At 35.9% G+C, this 17955-nt stretch overlaps 1 long non-coding RNA gene across 1 annotated transcript; it reads right to left on the minus strand.

Annotated features, from left to right (window-relative positions):
• Nucleotides 1-4072: 4072 nt before the first annotated feature.
• LOC308191967 lies at nucleotides 4073-16077 on the minus strand. The gene is made up of 4 exons (XR_013948433.1): nucleotides 15698-16077; nucleotides 9952-10092; nucleotides 9786-9818; nucleotides 4073-5979 (listed from the first exon to the last, which is right to left on the minus strand). It is a non-coding gene; the product is annotated as an uncharacterized lncRNA (long non-coding RNA).
• Nucleotides 16078-17955: the final 1878 nt, after the last annotated feature.

The following is a 17955-nucleotide window of genomic DNA, read 5'->3' on the forward strand; positions in this document are numbered from 1 at the left end:
TTCAGAATACAAGGGTAACCTTGTGTGTCACAGATTAACAGAAAGGATTACTTGGTTATACTGTATCATTTGATATCTTGTTTGCCATACATTAAAAAAAAATAAAATAATAAAAAAATAAAATTCTAGGTACCTTATGTGATGAACTGATGTAGCGATTTAGTTCTTCAGTGCTATGTGACCACTTATTTGGAGAAAAATGTTAAAATTCACAAGGGAAAAAGAGTCTTTATACTTTTTATTGTTTGGTTGGTTGTTTTTTTAAGTTAGAAACTGAAGATTAATCAGAAATATAAGTACGCTTAATAGCTGATAAATTCAGATGCTTAACAATTTTCATAAGCAATCTGAATAAAGAGAATTACTCACATGGTTTAGGAATAAAACTTACAAATTTTCTCTTACAAGTTTAAGAAAGAAAACAAGTCCTTTCTTGACTGATTATACATTGAAATTTCTTAACCAGCATCTACTGGAAGCAACTGATTCTGAAAGCTAACCTTATTGTATGTATCCCATAAGCTACAAAAAGAAATTCTTGGATATATCACAGAAAGATCCAATTTATCAAGCTGTAGATGCATTATTAACTTTAATCACAGTACTCATACACAAATGTTTGCAAGATCAACACTCAGTTAAGTATTTTAAACTACAAGGACAAAAGCCACATGATTTTCAAATACTAATTACTTTTCAATTTACAACTGTGGAATTCATATGCAATATTTTCTCAATTAATGTGGATAGGTCATTACACTTGAAAAAATATTTGAAATGTCTTTCTCTTGTTAAAAGAAATATGAAGGAATTCAACCTTTGGAATTTCACTAAGCTTAATATATAAGTGACATGGGTAAATCACACCTGACATTTTACAGATGAAAGGATTTTCCAGGATGTGAATTGCAACTATAAATCTTCTATGTATGAATAGGATACTAGACAGTGTTAGGTTCAGTTTTCTAAGCCATGATTTGTTGACAGTAATGGCCCTGATAATTAGCAGCAAGTTTTTATAATATTTAAGCAGCAAACTTCAGGGGTCACTGCTTTTAAATCAAACCACAGGGTTATTTGGTTTACCTTGTGTTGTGGAATCAGAAGGCCAACACCTCATAAATCCTCTCGTATTCTTAACTGGTCTTGACAGGACTCTGTTGCTGCATTACATGACTTCTGATTTATTTTGTATAGGAAATGCAGTACTTACTCTGGAAGTATTGCAATACTGGAAATTCTCAGAGGGTGGCTTTATTGTATTAATAGAGCAATACAAACAGAGTTTAAATTGTCTATTGCCCCATAACTTGAAAAAGAGGAGCCTGAAAGTGTACTAAATGTTATGCATATATATATATATTTATATATAAAATGTGGGGAAAAAAAAAAGCTTATTTTATGACTACAGTCTGACAGCTAGATCCTCCGTTATTAAAGCTACCCTTACAGCAGATCAGAACCAAGTCAGGCAATAAAAACTTTTTTCTTTAATGTTCGCTATTCCAGGAACTGCTTTTTTCCTACACAGCCATCTCACAGGGGCTCATCCATGTTAACATCAGAGACAAAGAAGACACTTCTGAAGAGAAATTTAACCTCTCTCTGATAAATATCTGTTCCAAAATAAAATAAATCACCCTCGGAATGTAGCTGCTCTGTCCCTAAACTGCACTGGGAAAACACTTCTTCAACACACACAATTTTTTCACTCTGTTTCCTCACTTTTGTGCCCCATATAGATACTACGTGATATTCTCTCCAACTATCAGGAGATGGTAAAATATAGCTGTTGGGAGCAAGCTCCCATTTCAGTTCATGAACAGTGAACAAAAAATTGACCAATTGACCCATTTGTGGCCCTTCCATGCCCTGGAACCTCCTCATCACTTTCCTGCTGGCCCTGGCTGTTCCTCGTACCAGGAAAAAGATGCTGCATAAAGAAAGGAGGACAATTGAAGATTCTACTTCTGTCACCTTGTCATGTCACATCTTCACAAATCACATTCACAGGCAATATTCATCCACGTCTTTGATGACTCTTTCAAGAGTAATGAGTGTTGTTGGAGGACTCCTCTTGGTGTCTTCTGGTGTTTCTCCGTCCTTATGTTTATGTCCCTTTTTGTCACACTCTGTACTTTTCTCATTTTCCTCACTCATTCTACCAGCTCCAGAGGTTTCCTTTTTCTTATGTTTGGGAATAGAAAACAGAATGTGGGCTTTGGGGAAAACTTTCTTTTGGTCAGGCATGAGCTTATTCATAAGAAGAACCAATAGGAGAATTGGTTCTTCAACTGCTAATTTATGCTAAGGGAAGAAGAGATGTATGAACTTTCTTCTGGTGGTCTTTCTTCTTTCCTCTCTTCTCCCTCAGTTGCCTCTTCTACCAACTGGATTCCGGCAGTCATCAAGCTTAGGGATTTTCAGACCTGACATCTGTGCTAGCAGGTTTAAAACTCTCAACTGACCTCTTCTTCATTAATTTCTCTCAGCCCCTTTTTGATCAACCTTACACTTTCAGCTCTACAACTGGATATAACAAAAAGTAATGCAATGTAACAATATGTTGTGGGGAAAATAAACAATCTTCCTTCTCTTTGTTTGTTATCTGAAAATTTCATTGAATTGTCCATAACTGCTACATTGTAAGACTTGGAGAATAATAGTTTCTTATTTAATTCTGCTATATCATGCTTGATTTTAAGGCCTCCTTTAAATATCTTTATTTATATAACATCCTCAGTTCCTGTAATTTGTCTTCTTAATGAGAAGTTTAAAACTATTTAGTTTATTGCATATGGTAGTGATAGCTCAGGTTTATCCCCGCCTCCCCCCCCCCCCGGTGGGATAGAGTAGAAATTAACATGGTATTCATTTTGGAGTCTCACTATTTTTTTGCAACACATGAAGTGTCCTGTTTATTTTCTTACCATTTATGAATAATTATCTCTTTCTCATTCCAGCCTTTTCCCAAATCATCTCAATCACTATTAGTTGCTTGATTAATGTGAAGAGAGATGACCTTTCATATAATCACAGTTTATTGGTAGTGGTGGGCTAACTCTCCTATATAATTATGGCAAAATTATAAACAAAATAATTACAAACATTATAAACAAAATAATTCAGTGCCAGTGACCTATTCTAATTTACCTTTTAAGATAGTCTTACCAAAAATCTTCTTTAGCTTCTTTTTGGTATTTGTCTTCTTCCTTTCACTTCTTTAGATTCTTACTCCATACCTGATTTGTCTCAACTTACTCATGCCCATATTTTGCCACATTTGCTCATAGTGAGTCCTCATATTGGGCAATATGTTACTTCTCAGTCCTACTAATATAACTCATTGGAGCACTCATGTCAGCATTCAAAAAGGGATTTGGTCCCCTTGTGTTGTAAGTTCTTGGACACAAAGAAAATATCTTACTCTGTTTTTCTTATTATATCATCTTTCAGAACTGTAAGAAATAATAAATAGTGTATTTAAAACAAACAAAAACAATACTGAACAATGTTATCAATACAAATAAAGACTACTAGTATCATTAGTTTGTGTTGTAATGGTGTAAGGAAAGAAACTTAACATGAAAACAGGATTTCTTTCTCTCACAAGTCAAAAATTCATGAAGCAATACTGCATCTCCTGAAAGAGTTTAGGAATGGCTGCATTCCTCAGGGGCATTGCAACTTCATACCACTTTCTTCCTCTGAGCTGTGCCTAAGTGGAATAATTGAACCCATAATTTGCAGTTACACTAGCGGGAATACAATTATAAAGATTCTCACTCCTAAAACACGTCTTTTTTTCATTTGATTTAGGCACTTAGGAGTCTAATTTCTATCGACTTTCAAATGTGATTTGGACTCTTGTGCCAGATTTGTAAAGGTATTTAGGTTCCTAATTCCTGTAATCAATGGAAGATAGTAGCCTTTAAAAATCTGGCCCCGAGGTGCATAATTTCTATTGACTTTCCTAAGTGTTTAAGCCACTTTCAAACTTCTGAGTCACGCAGGTGTTTTTGAAAAGTCACTAAATAGCGACTATCAGAACACCCCTCCCCCCTCCCAGTCACTGAGTTAGTAGTAACTGCAGCTACAGTGTGAATACTCTTAGCCTTTTATGGAGGGAGCTGAAACTGCCTGCAGTTAAAGAGATGGCACAGAACTAAGTGATTCATTGATTGGATTCAATTACTATATAAGGCACAACTCCCAAACTTATCTTGCTTGCATACCATGGTTGCCACTATTGCTACTAGTGGCATTCATGTAAGCAGCAGCTTATACCCTTGTCTACACAGGAAACAGAACCGGACTTTTAAAGCACCAGTTACATAGCCCTTTGCTCTAGTAAATTTACTTCTTTGATAGCAAAATGTTAATTATTAGTCTGCCTGAAAGCTCAGTAAAAATAAATAAATAAATAAAATAAAATAAACAATAAAAAAGCTAAATCTTTCTGGAACATTATAGAGATCCAGGTGAAAATAAATAAATAAAGGACATTTGCTAATCAAATTGATTACATCTTGCAGCTAACAAAAGTACAAAGCATAGGCCCTATATGTGTGTCCATGTGTGTGTCTCTTAAAAAAAAAAAGTGTGGGCAGAACACTTGTTTTCCACAAACTGTAGACCATATGCTAGTTTCAGTGCCTGCGCTTCTATTGATGTCAAATGGATTTTCCAATTCATATCTGAAGATATCTGTGGTTCTTTATATGCAAATGAGAATCGATTCTGTCCATTTTTTATATAAATTATGCCCAGATTGAGTTGGTATGCTTTGAAGCCATGTGTGTCTTCAGGCATTGATTTACAGGCATATATTCCATAGCAATATGTTGGTAAGGTTCTGCACAGAGAGGTAGCGTGGATGGAACGTTAGGCTATCAGTCTTAATAGGCTTAAACTGGGCCTATACTAAATATTTTATAATAACTGTGACTCTGAAAACTGAACAAAAAATTTTGCGTTTCACATATTTCCTTTTCTCTAATGGATAAAAACAAACAAACAAACAACAGAATTGCATGTACCAGAAAACAGCTGTGATTTTTATAATGAAATTTTGCAGGCAATTAGCCTGGAATGTAAAATAATCAGCTTAAGTAATTTAAATTGGACAAGATGTTGTGGTTTTAAAGCAACTACTGCACATCTTCAGAAACCACTTGCCATTGGGATGTTTACTTTGCATTGAGTACTGCAGATTCATAATATGCAATCTGTACTATTATTGCAACACAGTCTGTCCATGTTCAAAGAGGTCATTACTTTAATGCTGCAAAGCAACAAAAAGTAGTGATTGTTTTCCATATACATATAACATAAACAATACTGATGGAATTAGTAAGCTTGCTCTGTAACTGCAGTAAGAGCTGCAGAACTCCTGTAGCTATTTTGAATTGTTACACATACACATTCATACATGTGATAATGACCCTTGGGAACAGCATGAAAATTATAGCTCTGTGTTATAGAAAATATCAACATTGAGATGCCTGCAAACCCAATGCATTTTAACAGAACATCCCTGTATCTTTTTTTTTTTTTTCCATGAAAAAAAAAGAGAAAAAATAAACAATTAAAAATTACCCCCAAATCAGGTTAACATGTATGGCACATACACAAAGACAGAGAATAAAAAATACATAAATTATTTTAATGGGCTGTTTTCATAGTTTGTTATTCTGATTATTCTAGGGCTGCCACATGTTCAGATTTTTTTCCTGACTTCTTCCTTTTCATCCTAGAAATGGTGTCCAGGTGGAATTTCAGTATTTTGGACTTTTTTTTTTTTGAGAGAGAGAATTCCAGATGCCTGGCAGCTCTGTTGGAGGAGCATATACATATTGGCTACATATGGGCAAGTCAATGCATCTGATTTTCTGTGCACATTCAGGCCATCTGTATAGCTCAGGTGCAGCAAGGCCATTGCTTCCTGGAAGCACATAGATGTATTTCTCCTGGGAAATCCTGCAGAGAAAGAAGGTAAGCCTATAAATTACTTAGGCTGAAAGAACACCTCTATTTACATGAAGTTAGAGAACTTCAGAATGAAGGACTCAGTCCCAGGCCTTGCTCTGGACTATTGCCATACTATGGAGCTTTTCACCAAATAAAGTTCAAATTGTCATCTCCTGCAGCGCCGCCTCTGCAGTCCTACAGTGGTACTTAAGAAAAGATGTAGAGCATAGTGCAAGGCCAAAAAAAGTTGACCTGTGTAAAGCAGCGGATAGCCTTTTTAAACCATCACATCACAAGGGCACAGCCTGAATAGAACTGTATATCAGGCACAGTTGAAGGCATACCCTTAACTGGTGATTCACTGTTTTGCTGCTTCACTGTACTAAGGCATTGTGGCAAAGACTGAATACAGTATACTACTGTTCGAGACCACTTTAGTACTCAGTCAGAACAGTGTGAGACAATTCTTTATTAACTATGACATCTTATGTCTAAAGAAATCTAAGTCATGTTACATATAAAGCTAGGAATCTATTCACCATTGACATCCCATCCCAAATCTAGTTTGAACTTTAACATTCCTGAATGTAGTGGGTTAAGTTAACACCAGCTTAACACAACTTTTTTAACTTAGTGATTTAATAATGCATGGGGTCTTCAGCTCCAAAATTAGTAACAGATGGTGAGGCGGGATTCATTCCCAGTCCTGAGGAGCACTTTGCTGCACTTTCTTTGCTTCAGAAGTGATTGGGAATGCAGGCCAGAAACATAGGTGTGCAGATTGCTTCTCGTGGGGAAAGACTGGTTTCTGCAGAATACCCTTAACCATTGCTGTGCCTTACTATTTTCTAATGCGTAAATCTAAGCTCACTAAAGTTAGGGATGATAAGTAAAGAGACAAACTCAAGGAAAGTTATATACTTCAATGTTTTTAGCTATTTCTGTGTCAGAAGCATGCATTCTCAGTGCAGCCATAGCACTCTGAGAAATGTTTCAGAACATTGCTGTGAATAAAATATTTTTTAAGAATTAGCTGGCTATGCCTTACATATAAATTAGGGGTAGATTTTTTAGTTTTTATTTTTGTAGAATTTCCCCAAAATACTAATTTGAATTTTATATATAGATTTGACTATCATTAATTTCTTCTAAGAAAAGTCTGATAAAATGCTATGTGATATCCTACCTACCCTTCTATCTATTATCCTTTCACAGAAGAAGCCCTTTTCTTCTGTTCACTATTTTAATCATAGCTACCTTCCAGTCCCATAAACCTGTCATTCTTATTTGTTCCTTCCTGTTATCTGCAAGACCTCATTTTCATTTTATTTTCCACCTAGTGACACAAACATGATTTAATCTCCCCACTCAATAAAAATAAAAATTAAAAATAAAATAATAAAATCAAATTTAAAAAAAAAAAAAGAGAGAGAGAGAAAAATCAATCTTTCTTTCCTCTGGTTTTAAGTTAAGTGACCACTCTCTTTATAAAATTTGTCCTAAGTTTTTCTCTAATTTAAACTCTCTATTTTCCATCTTCCTGTCTATGGACTATTAAACAATTTGTATTTATTTATTTATTTTATGGTGCCCTGTTCTATCTTAATCTGTCAGCTCCGTTTAATAGAACTGACCTTTCCTTAAATTTTATCTCACTTGGCTTCTTGGATCCAGAAAAGTCTCACAGAAACCAAAAGAGATCCTTTTCTCCCTGCTTCTAAATGTCCTTTCAGTAAGCTTTCCAAAGGAGAACCTTCATCCTCTTGCAGTCACAGTATGGTGGATCTACACACTGTGTTCTCAATGACCCTCTTTTTCTCTTCTTTCTCCATAAGTTATCTAATCACACTGATCATACACACTGATTTTATTCTGTCTCTGCTATGGCAAGTGACAGTCCTACTTCACCCAGAACTGTCTTCTGTACAAATCAAAATATTGTTTCAACTCTCTGATGCCTTCTTGAAGATATCAAGAAGTCTTGAAGACACCTTGAAGTCATCCGCTCAGACTCCATATGGCTGAAATAGGATCTTGCCCTTAAAGATTTCCTCCATTATTTCCTTTCTGTTGATTCCTATCTGACAATTAGATCTGTCACTCAGCTGTCATAGAAACTGGTATTAACAATTAATGCTGAGCAGTCATTAATTAATAGTTAATTAAGATTAATAGATATTTTCAGACCAATTTAGACTTTTCTTTAAATCGTTGTTTCCAGACTGTCTGTAAATATTTTGAAATATCCCTAAGTTACAGTCTTTTTTAACCTTTCTATCAAATTCAGTTCTTTCTTGTCATCTGGCATTTCAGTTAATGCCACATCCTTCTCCCAGGCCCTAAGATAGCTATTCTTTCTCTTTCAGTTCACTCAAAATGGTTCTGTAAAGATCACTTTGATAGCGTTGACTACCTTACTTTGTGTCTTCCCCTTGGATTTCCTGTCTTTCTTGCACTGAACTCTAACTACCTGCTTACACATTCAAAGAAGGGTCTTCGTGGTTTATATCAGGCATTTTTATTCTGTTAAGTGCAGCTACTTATTTTTTTAGTTAGTTCTTTTATGTTTTTTTTTCTCTTTTTTTGACCCACACTTGGAAAGATATCCTTGTGAACATCTGCAAACCTAATTAAATATGTTCCTTTAAATGTTAAAATTCCCCTATTCCCCAATGCTTTCAAAACACTTCCCAACTGTCTGGCTGCTAGTGCTGAGCCAATACTGACCAATATACCTTATTGTTTCCTTATTTTCCTACTGTAAAAATCAGAGTTTAAACAATTTCTTTAATAGTGAATTCAGTTGTTAAAAGAGGTTACAATTTCACAAAATGATATAGTCACTGTTAGGTGGAAGTTAAGTGGGAAAAAACATTTTTTTCAAATAACAGAGATTTTAATAAAGCTCAACAGCTATGTGAAGATCATGTTTATTAAATAAAAAGATTGTAATCATGAGAAATTTCCCAGAAAAGTTGTTCTCTGGGAAAGAAGTGGAATCTCTGATTCCAGGAATGCCTCATCCCTGGAAGTGTTTAAGGCCAGGCTGGGTGCAGCTTTGAGCAACCTGGTCTAGTGGAAGATGTCCTTGCAGGGTCATTGGAATTAGACGATCTTTAAGGTCTCTTCCAACTCAAACCATTTTATAATTCTATGATTCTATGAAAAAAAATCAATGAACCTAAACTAATAGTACAATAAAGGGGCGTGAATGTTGAATAAAATGGTCTGAGATAGTATGTCCCATCTGTAACCTCACTTACCAGAGCTTTGAAATGAAAATCTCTTTCTCTTGAACGGATTTAATAGTGAATATGAAGAAAAAAATAAAAATAAATAAATTTTTAAAAAAATGTTGTCTTTTGTTATTGTTATCATCATTGTCATCAAGTCGTTTCCACTAAGAACTTGTGATCAGGACGTCCACACTAAGGACACGTGACCAGCAACTGATATGGTTACAGAGACTGTTACCAGACAAAATTACAAAACAGATATTCATCCTCTTTCATCCATTCAATGTATTTCTGTATTTTCCTCACATTCTTATTGCCCCACATTCTTTACTCAGTCTCTTCCTTTTGCTTTTCAATCCTGAAAGCAATTGTAATGGCAGCAGAAGAGGTAAAACCCAGACACTTCAGCCTAGCCCAGGCAAGAGCAATGATTGACGTTATATGTCCCTCAGGTCCATGTCACAAAACATGCCTGAGTAGTTAACAAACATCTGGAGCAGAAGCTATGATGTTAGAACTGACTGACCATCTTGAAAACATCTTGTGAAGACAGATCTCTAAAATATCTGTTACACTTACCTTTTATTGTCCCATTCCTATTTCCATTTATATCTTAAAAAAAAAAAAAAAAAAAAAAAAAAAAAGAATTATTACATTAATTAATTAAAAATTCACCAGTGGAGACAACACTGTGTTTTCCTCTATGAGAGAATGAGGCTACGTCCCATTTGCTGAAGGTACTCACCCCAGAGAGCAATCCATGGCCTGAAAGCAAAGTCATGCAGAGTGCCTTATGTCCACATGGCTCAAAGCTAGCTTCATCTAAAGTAGGCTGGTCTTGTTCACGTAGCATAACAGCCTGAATATCCCGTGGGTCTTATATGGCCTACCTCAAAACAAAAAGTGAAAATGCCATTATTTTCTTTCTGTGTGTATGTACGTGTGGTTTGGGGGGTTGTTTTGTTTTTTCTTTTTGGTGTTTATCTTTCCAGTTCAAAGCACATTCTTGCACTGGTGATTTTTTAATACAAATCAAGAGCATGTTAGGTCTTTCCTGAACATTAAGTGGTTGTTAGTAATTGGATTATGTTAACACACTTGATTCTCTGAGCCATTCATTCCTTTAAAATGAAACCAATGACTCCAGTAGGTATTATTTGCCATTCCTTGGTTCTAGACTATAGACTACAGTCTACAGTCTATAGAGGAACGGATTTTCACTTGTGATTGTGCAGTGCCTAACCAGGGAGATCCTGCTCCACGATAACAATAATTGTTACAAATAGCAGCTAATGCTAGCATCTGGGCTTATTTATTCCTCTACAGGATTAATGTTATTGGCATCACGGGAACAGCTTCCTATTACAATCAGACCCTCTGTGTTTTGTTCTTTACAAACAGCTCCAAACCTCACCACAGAGAGCCAATACCTTCTTCACTGAAAGAAAGATCGCTCCATCTCCCTGCAGCAGGTACAGATGTATATGCAAAGCCAAAGCTACAAAAGAACAAGCTGAAATAACTCTCTTGAGTGAAGCAGCCTCAGGTTAAGGAACAGGTGTTTCCAGGAATTAGGAATTTGGGAACAGAGGAAGAGGTGAGCTCATTTCCATGAAGAGAGCTTGCCCCCAGGCAGTCCTGTAACTCACTGTTGAAGGCTTTCTCAGGGACTAGACATCTGTCTACATCTGACCTATACACTGAATAAGTCAGTCTGCCACACAGTCATGCCTGTAGCCATTGAGGGATTGCTTATATAACCCAAAATATACCACTGCATCTGATTCATCATTACTCCTTGTCCAGAATAAAGACAAAACTTATGTTTCCAGACCACACTGAAGCCTCAAAGTAGAAAAGACCATCATAATTTTATATACTGTCAGAGGTGTATAAATCTATTAATCATTCCTTGAATATATTATTATGTTGCTATGGTTTTTATATAACCTTATTGAATAGTGTTGGGCATAATGTTAGATGGTTTCTATAGTTAACTGAATGATAATACAATCAAATTTCAGGGATAAATTAACACTTAATTTGTTCTAGAACAAACACTTCCTCTAGGGCATTTGGTAGAAATTTACCCTAACTCTCTTAAGTGTCCTAGAAAAATTCCTCTTCCTCAGTCATGGAGCTTTATTTTTTTTGTGCCTCTTCTGGAATTGTTGCCCACTGGTTATAAAATTAGCTATTCACTGGCCCACAGAGATGAGAGAAAAGGAGCTGCTAGATGAGGAGACACCCTAGTTGGGATTCACTTCACTTAATCTTGGCCTACTTGCATAAAGACTTGTTTTAGACAATCATCTAAACTTCCATTACCATCAGCAGAGAGAAATTTACAGATCAACGTATGCTCAGATAGGTCTTAAACCTGCTTTTCTGTCCTGGCAGAAATGCTAAATTACTCAATCCTGGTGTATCTCTCTCTCTCTCTCTTTTTTTTTTTTTTTCCCCCCAGCATAAACTATTTGTTAAACTTATTCCAAGTTCAAATATTTTTCAATGCCCTAAGGTTTTAGTGTTTGGTTCAAAAAGTGACCCACTAAAATACTTTCACCTAGCTCTGAAAATAAGTCTGCCAAATATAGCTGAAAGAGGACCAAAATATGTTCTATCTGGGAGACATTCCACTCTCCATGTGAAAGTGTAGAGATTAAATCTAAGATTGTATCTGTCTTCCCCTCCCTTCAACAAAAAAAAATATTTACCCTTAGTTATACACAAACTATTATCATCTTGGTGGTTAGTACTCTTTCCTACCTTTTGAACCACAGGAGCTTTTAAACTCCTTTGATTCCCTTGTTTTTCTTCTTGCCTACGAAGGAGCTTGAATTATTCCATATGGTTTCTTCCTTAGGTAAAAGACATGCTGGTAGCATATCTGATAGATGGACTAAAATGCTCGATAGTGCTAATAGAAAGCACAATCCGAACTGCAATCCATTTGATCATCCTCAGGAGAAGTAGACTGTGCTCTGATCCCTGCTCAATGACCATTAGCTCAGCGATCCCAGATTTGGAATACCTCCTAAACTCTAGGCCTCAGTCCTAATGTTCTCATAATCCTGCCATAACCCATCACAGCTAATTATACTAACTTTCTCAATTTCATGCCATATGCTTCACTATTTCTGTAAGAGAAGTCAAGATTTCCAAAGGGCAGTCTCTTATTTAAGGTTGAATGTACTAAATCTTTTCATTTTGTCGTTGCATCCCACTTAGCTTTTCCATTTAATGGAATAGTCACATCGCCATCAGCAGATAACAAGACTATTTTTTTCTTTCGCTTCTTCTTTGTCTTCTTTTGTAAAACTCAGTTAAACAATGTTTTCCCTTTCATAGCTGAGAATGCTGCGCAATGACACGGCTGAAGTTAAAACTAGTTGAAAGGGAGTGCAAGCTTTTGTTGGGATCTAGCTGTAAGTCATAGCTTAGTGGAAGGCAAAAGTGTTCCTACTTTTTCCACAAATACTTTACAAGGCAAAGAACTTTAAAGAGGAATGACAGCAAAAACTATTGGAAGATTAATGAGGATCCCTGCAGCCTGGTCTTTTATGGATCACCAGCTTTTCTTTCATCAGCTATATTTACTCAGCAAGTAAATCTACTGCTAAAAAATATGAAAAGCTCTTCCACAAGCCTGCTTAAAGGTAAGAGACCCTAAACAAAAGAGTTAACAACATTCTACCAACAAAGAAAGCCCTGAAGGAGGGGAGGGGGGACAAGCCCTTAGGGAAACCTTCGTTTTGCTTGTCAATTAGTCAGTTTGCTATTCACTGCCATGCAGCTCCTGAACTATCCTTTCTCACAAGTGGAAAGAAAGCAACACAGGGTGGTTAATCATATTACTGCATTGATCTTTTATTAAGCAATATGCTGAACCTCTTGGATTGTTATTAAAACTAAAATGCATTTATAAAATACAGCATGTAAATCTAGCCTTTTGGAGCAAAGTGTCTCCTGGCACTGTCACATACTAATGAGGGCAGTCGAGCCTAGCAAACTTTACATTTATCAGGGGAAACAAATTTGTGTATATTATACATTTTTAATCATTTGTCTCAGTCCTGATGTTAACTCATAATAAATTACATTTGTAACTTATTACAGCAAATGCAATTTGTAATGATACAAAATAGTCCATGGAAATAACATTCTATTGACAGAATTTTCTCATGCATTTTTGCTATATTCTTGATGACATGTGGTGATTCACAGTCTATTAAAAATGATCGTTCAGAACAGACCACTCCTATTTCAGGCCAAAAGCTATTTCCTGTTCTCTGCTTATCTGTAGTGATGCTCCCCAACATGAGGAAAGCTCTCTAATCACTGAAGATCAAAACTAGCAGCCAAGTTAAACTGGTACCAAAATTTTAGCAGAAATCTAATTGTTTTGCTACTTCTTTGCTCAGAAACTAAACAGGACCAGGCCACGGCTTCAAGCAGGGAGCCATGATCATCTATGTTCTGTATCATACACACTTAATTGCCAGTGGGGGCCCTGGAATGGTGCTGGCCAGGGCCAGAATTTACTCAGGCTATGCAGGCATGAAGCAGTCAGGACTGTTTGCAGAAGCTGGTGAGGCCACCTTGTTTCAGGAGAGAAAAGACACAAGCTATGTTATGCCACAATTTCAGGAGTAAAGGACAGGCCACAGACCATTTAATTTATTAGTACGCATGTAACTTTTTGAATTTTTGCCATACCTGAAAGCTGCATACATAATTGGTGATCTTGCCTACTGTTTTAAATCACCTTTATGCCCATCTAATAATTATTTTTGTAGCACTTTCACTTTAATAATGCTTTACCATATAATTTTGGTTAGTTAGGATTTTTTTGAAACAAAAATTCTTTATAACAATTAATAAACAAGCAACAAAACAGTTTCTACTTAAAATGTTTCTCTTAAAGCAAAACAAAAAAATATTTTTTCATATCTCTGACAAAAAAAAAAAATCCAACCACCATCAAAATAATTTTTTTTTTTTTACAGAAAATATGAGAAAACTGCGAATGTGGAAGTTGTTTTGAAATATACATATATATTTTAATAAAATTAATTTTCTGATCAACACAAACTAAAGCTTGATCTTTGTGCACAACTACCAGACAGGTGCCTTGGGAGACAGAAAGTCCTGCAGAGTACCAGATTCTCTATGAATACACCATCATAATATACAAAAGCTGCACTGGTGTTCAGGTCCCATGGTCTGGTACAGAGGGCCTGCTGTGATACTAGCAGAAAATTAGATAAAGTGAGGTAATCAAAGTAGCAGAGTTTATACCATAACATTTTCAGTTACATTACATGGCTGTTGAGACATGTGGAAAAGCTGTGGCAATTTGAATGTTTGTTTTTTTTTTTTTATTATTTTTATTCAAAACATGCACAGAAGGCACAGTCAGAGAATCTTCAGTATTTTCTTCAAAGGCACATCAGAGCTTTTCCTTCTTTCTTTTACTCTTTATGCTACCTTTAGCCTGCACTGTACAGAATGGCATACTGATACATACAAGTGTGTATATGAGAGAAGAGTGGTAAATCAAGAAGAGCAGCCTGCTAGTTATGCATCAAAACCAGCTGAAATCAGACATTCTCACAAGCTGATATCATACTTTCCTACCATCCCAAGCTACCCTATAGGGCTGTCCTCATTACAGTTTTGCTCCTAACTTTAGTCCAATTCATATGCAGGAAATTCTTTAACAGATGTTCATTGATGTTTTTAGTTTCAGGCAGCAAGCTTGAGAAATGATACAGGCACAAATTCAAACCAACACAACTCAGCAGCAACTTATACCGTCAGGCTAGGGACAACACAGTCAATTGTGGTCGTCTGCTAAATCTCCACTGTCTCCTAATTTTCTCTGAATGTCTATAAGAAAGAAGTAATATCTCCAGCAATTCTATAGGCACAGTTATGTTTCCATCCCCAAAGACTTACTATCACACACACACCAAGTACTCGGCCAGTCCTGACAACTTACATGCAACTACTGCTTAATAATATACAGCTTCAATCAAGATAAGCTCATTAAAAAAAAAAAAAAAAAAAAAGTAATTCAGATGCAGCACATTCAAACAAGCTTAGCAGTGAAAAAATGAATTAAATGACCTTTTTGATAACATCTGCAGGTGAGGCATCAAGTGGCTGCAATGCTGAGAAGGAATATTTTTCAGTAATACCTCTTAATTTCTGTCATTTAAGCAATTGGTTAACAATAGTCTGCAGACATTTAGATATGTTTTGACTAATGAATCACTGATTTCTTTTGTTGGAGTTTGGGTGGATCAATAATTTTCAGACCAGAAGTGGTGTGTGAACCTCAGCCAAGTTATGATGCTATTTCTATTAGTCAATATTGTCAGTAACTTGTTAGTCACCTAAGTCCCACAGAATTGATTCAACTTCATGACAGAAACAGTAGAAATAAGAGAATAAAGGTAAACAATTCTGTCTTTGGGAATACTTACATGTATTAAAATGTAAAGAACCTTTGAAACCAGTAAGCATCTCCACAACTAATCTTTGAATTTTTCACTTATCAGATCTTCCAGTCTCAGAAATCATTGCACATATTTACCTGTGAATGTTTATGAAACAAGGGAAATTTATTATTTGGCCACTGTTCTTCTGATTACCTACCAGACACAGAGTAGAACCACTGGATGCTGCAGTCAGGTCTGTACTCTGACTCTAGCTTTTACAGATGTCTGGTAAATTTATTTACTTAAAAAACTATCATTGTTTAAATGTCATGAGAAGAGGATACTTTCTGAAAAAAAAAAAAAAAACTATCAAATATTTAGTGTTTTATTCACTTGACTCCCTCCACTTTATTACCATTCCAGTTGTTTTCATCCGTTTTCACTTTAGGTTTTTTATTCTCAGATTCATCATATTTTAATTTCTACTGTCCTCAGCATGGCCAATGTTGTATAAAGACAATTAAATAACAAATGAGAAAAAAAATAACAACATAATTACTCTCCAGCTAGAGAAAAGGTGAAAGAAATATTAAGTAACTTATTCCTGAGTAAAATAGAAAGTTTTAATTTCTTTTTCTCCACAATACCTTAAGCATCAGCTGTCCAACTGAATCAAGTTACCAGGTGAGACTTTAGCTCTAACAAATACTGTTTCCTAAATAAGGCAAAACACAAGATCAATCATTTTGTTATTCACATCTCCTGTCTTCTACAAAACAATAGGTTTGTAACTTTAAGTGCAACGGTAATTATGTCATCAATAATAATTCCATTGAATGCATCTTGTCTTCAATTTTTAATACCTGGAAGCTGTTCACCATGAAAGTTTTTTCTTTAGAGGGCACATTCTAGCAATCTGACAATTTTCTGAGTAAGCAGAAATTGATTTTTATTTTAGATAACTCGGAGTTTGGTCTGAATCTCTGCCTTCTAGTTTACATTTTCTTCTCCCTCCTTTTGCAGATTTTATTTTTAATATCTTTCTTGCATGAACATTTTCTCTCTCTTTCTCTCTCTCTGTGTGTGTGTGTGTCTCTCTCTCTGTCTCTTTTCCCTACCTATTCAAATCTAGTTTCTTGGTATTATAGTTTGAATTTTGGCTCTCAGGATCTTATCTATCATCAGCCAGCAAAGCTTTCCAAACAACAGGAAGCAAGGGGTATGTTTAGTGGAAGCACGTGCCATGTTGTTGTACTCATAAATCACACAGGGAAGAAAAAAAGGCCAGTTTCTTATTCAGTCACTGAAAGGACTGTCTGGTTCATTTGCAGTGTTGGGTATGTTCATTTACAGGTTCTTTTGGTATACTAGGTGGTAGGCAGTGATCTTTAATATGTGTCTATTCAAAGACTACTATGAAAAGAACACAATCTCTCAGCAGTAGTGGCTGAAAGATTGTCTTATACTTCTCTTACGGACACCCAGGACAGACAGAGGAATATTGTAGCTCTCCTCAAATAGTGCCTTTGCTTGCTAATATAACTGTGAATTAAAACAGGTATATCATTTGTAGATTTCAGTGATGTCTATGCACTGGTCATGCAAGGCTACAAGCTATGCTTGTAACATGATCTTTACCAACTTGAAGTACTAGAACTATGAAACTGGATTCTCCCATTTGGTACTAGCAAACTTCACCTTGATTTCACATTTCAGTTCAGTCCAAACCAGCCTCTACCCTTCTTCTGAGTTTGTGGGGCCTCAAAGTCTATGTCTGTATTAGTAAATAAAACAGCACTGGAGAATTTTGTAAAACACTGATTATTTACACTTCTAGAGCAGAATCTGGCCAGGACCAGCTAGCACTTTCCTGAACAACTTGTGGGCATGAGGAGATGCAATTCCCCATGGACAGCCTGGATGTGGCTGCCTAATTTGATGATTCAGACAGATGAGGAGTTGGATACAGAATCTTCTCTACCGGATAATTAGTACCAGACAACAGTCACAAACACAACTTACTAAAACACACTTGGACAGTAGCAAAGAAAACTATGATAGAGCTGGAATCTGCTTACAGTGTTTTATGTAGTCCAACTTCATGAGTAGGGAAATTCTGGTTCGAATCAGTAACAGAGAACTACTGGATAATATCTAACATCCTTGAGTAGTAAGTATGTACTCATGAGTCCCAAAACAGAGTTCTGATCTTCCTTGAAATGTACTTAAGGAATTCCCTGTCAGAGAGTTCAAAAGCCTAACAGAACATCTAGCTTTCTGAGACATAACACTGAAGATCCACA

This window comes from Anser brachyrhynchus, assembly GCF_964034855.1.
Source record: "Anser brachyrhynchus genome assembly, chromosome: 3".
Taxonomy (NCBI): domain Eukaryota; kingdom Metazoa; phylum Chordata; class Aves; order Anseriformes; family Anatidae; genus Anser; species Anser brachyrhynchus.